Below are 3,586 nucleotides of genomic sequence, written 5' to 3' on the forward strand. Positions count from 1 at the left end.
CTTTTTATTTTGTGGCTGTTTTTAGCACCATAGCTGTTTTGAGCATTGTGACTGTTTTCAACATTTTGGCTGACACATACACACACTTAAAACAAGGACTTGTTGTAAGTCCATGTGGGCAACCATCTTTATGCACCTTTGCTATTTGTAACGGCTTTCGTCTGGTGAAGGAGAGTCGGACCAAAATGCAGCGTGATATTCTTGATACATGTTTAATGACGAATGAAAAACGAATGATACATAACAACAAACGGAACGTGAAAACCTATACAGCCTATCTGGTGACAACAAACACAGAGACAGGAACAATCACCCACGAAATACTCAAAGAATATGGCTGCCTAAATATGGTTCCCAATCAGAGACAACGATAATCACCTGACTCTGATTGAGAACCGCCTCAGGCAGCCATAGACTATGCTATACACCCCCAAGACAAAACACACCACAAAAAACCCATGTCACACCCTGGCCTGACCAAATAAATGCAGACAAACACAATATACTTCGACCAGGGCGTGACAGAATCCCCCCCCTAAGGTGTGGACTCCCGGACGCACATCAAAACAATAAGGAAGGGTTCGGGTGGGCGTCTGTCCATGGTGGCGGCTCCGGCGCGAGACGTGGACCCCACTCTATCAATGTCTTAGTCCCTCCTCCTCGCGTCCTAAGATAGTCCACCCTTGCCGCCGACCATGGCCTAGTAGTCCTCACCCAGAAACCCACTGGACCGAGGGGCACCTCGGGACAGAGGCAGCTCGGGACTGAGGGGTAGCTCGGGACTGAGAGGTAGCTCGGGACTGAGAGGTAGCTCGGGACTGAGGGGAAGCTCAGTACTGAGAGGAAGCCCAGCACTGAGAGGAAGCACAGCACTGAGAGGAAGCTCAGGCAGGTAGTTGGATCCGGCAGATCCTGGCTGACTGGCGGATCTGGAAGAGTCTGGTTGACTGGCAGATCTGGAAGAGTCTGGCTGACTGGCAGATCTGGAAGAGTCTGGCTGACTGGCAGATCTGGAAGAGTCTGGCTGACTGGCAGATCTGGAAGAGTCTGGCTGACTGGCAGAGCTGGAAGAGTCTGGCAGACTGACGGATCTGGCTGCTCCATGCTGACTGGCGGCTCTGGCTGCTCCATGCTGACTGGCAGCTCTGGCTGCTCCATGGAGACTGACAGCTCTGGCGGCTTCTTGCAGACTGGCAGCTCTGGCAGCTCCTTGCAGATTGGCAGCTCCTTGCAGACTGGCAGCTCCTTGCAGACTGGCAGCTCCTTGCAGACTGACAGCTCTGGCTGCTCCATGCAGACTGACAGCTCTGGCTGTTCCATGCAGACTGGCAGCTCTGGCTGCTCCATGCAGACTGGCAGCTCTGGCTGCTCCATGCAGACTGACAGCTCTGGCTGCTCCATGCAGACTGGCTGCTCCATGCAGGCTGGCAGCTCAGGCTGCTCCATGCAGGCTGGCAGCTCTGGCTGCTCCATGCAGGCTAGCAGCTCTGGCTGCGCTGAACAGGCAGGAGGCTCCAGCAGCGCTGTAGAAGAGGAAGGCTCTGGCAGCGCTGAACAGGCGGGAGACTCCGGCAGCGCAGGAGAGGAGGACGGGTCTGGCTGCGCTAAACAGGCGGGAGACTCCAGCAGCGCAGGAGAGGAGGAAGGCTCTGGCTGCGCTGAACAGGCGGGAGACTCTGGTAGCGCTGTAGAGTTGAAAGGCTCCGGCAGCGCTGAACAGGCGGGAGACTCCAGCAGCGCTGGAGAGGAAGGCTCTGGCTGCGCAGAAGAGGCGGGAGACTCTGGTAGCGCTGTAGAGGAGAAAGGCTCCGGCAGCGCTGAACAGGCGGGAGACTCCAGCAGCGCTGGAGAGGAGGAAGGCTCTGGCTGCGCTAAACAGGCGGGAGACTCCAGCAGCGCAGGAGAGGAGGAAGGCTCTGGCTGCGCTGAACAGGCGGGAGACTCTGGTAGTGCAGGAGAGGAGGAAGGCTCCGGCAGCGCTGGAGAGGCGAGGCGCACTGTAGGTCTGATGCGTGGTGCTGGCACTGGTGGTACTGGGCCGAGGACACGCACAGGAAGCCTGGTGCGGGGAGCTGCCACCTGAGGGCTGGTGTGTGGAGGTGGCACAGGATGGGCTAGACCGTGAAGGCGTACTGGAGATCTTGAGAGCAGTGCTGGCACAGGACGTGTAAAGCTAGGAAGGTGCACAGGAGGCCTGGTGCGTGAGGCTGGCACCATCTTAACCAGCCGACTAACACGCACCTCAGGACGAGTATGGAGCGCTGACCCAGGTGCCATCAAATCCCCGACATGCTCCGTTGGGCGAATTCCATGCTCCAACACCGGCTCTGGTTCTGGTCTCCTCCTTGGCTCCTCACGATAAACAGGGAGAGTTGGCTCAGGTCTGATTCCTGACTCTGCCACACTCTCCCTGAGCCCCCCCCCCCCCCCCAAGAAATTTTTGGGGCTGACTCTCGGGCTTCCTTCCGCGCCGCCGTGCTTGCTTTGCCAACCTCATTCTCTTGTAACCCTCTGCACACTGCTCCATCGAATCCCAGGCGGGCTCAGGCACTCTCCCTGGGTCGACCGCCCACCTGTCTATCTCCTCCCAAGTTGTGTAGTCCAGATATTGTTGCTCCTGCTGCCGCTGTTGCTTCTCCTCATACCAGCGCCTCTCAGCTCTCTCCGCCTCCAGTTCTTCTTTGGGGCGGCGATATTCTCCAGGTTGATCCCAGGGTCCTTCTCCAAACAATTCGTCCTCCCATGTCCATTCCTCCTTTCGCTGAACCTGCTGCCTGTTACCACGCCGCTTGGTCCTGTTGTGGTGGGTGTTTCTGTAACGGCTTTCTTCTGTTGAAGGACGAGCGGACCAAAATGCAGCGTGGTACTTTTGAGACATATTTATTGAAGAACGAAAAACACGAACAAATACAAAAACAACAAACGGAAACGTGAAAACCTAAACAGTCCTATCTGGTGAAGACACAGAGACAGGAACAATCACCCATGAATACACTCAAAGAATATGGCTACCTAAATATGGTTCCCAATCAGAGACAACGATAATCACCTGACTCTGATTGAGAACCACCTCAGGCAGCCATAGACTATGCTATACACCCCACACAACCCCAAGACGAAACACACCACAAATAAACCCATGTCACACCCTGGCCTGACCCAATAAATGAAGATAAACATAATAAATATAGACCAGGGCGTGACATATATGTAGCGTTTACCGTAATATATGCAGCTTTTACCATAATATATGCAGCGGTTACCGTAATATATGCAGCGGTTACCATAATATATGCAGCGTTTACCATAATATATGCAGCGTTTACCATAATATATGCAGCGTTTACCGTAATATATGCAGTGTTTGCCGTAATATATGCAGCGTTTACCATAATATATGCAGCATTTACCATAACATATGCAGCATTTACCATAACATATGCAGCGTTTACCGTAATATATGCAGTGTTTACCGTGAATGCAGTCTCCGCTAACATGGAAATTATAAAATGTAGCTATCTAGGCATTTTGCAAGTGTGACTGTGATTTTACGTTTGTATTTAGTTTTGAAACTGATAGAAAACTG

The sequence above is a fragment of the Oncorhynchus masou genome, chromosome 28 (assembly GCF_036934945.1).
Source record: "Oncorhynchus masou masou isolate Uvic2021 chromosome 28, UVic_Omas_1.1, whole genome shotgun sequence".
In the NCBI taxonomy this organism is placed as follows: Eukaryota; Metazoa; Chordata; class Actinopteri; order Salmoniformes; family Salmonidae; genus Oncorhynchus; species Oncorhynchus masou.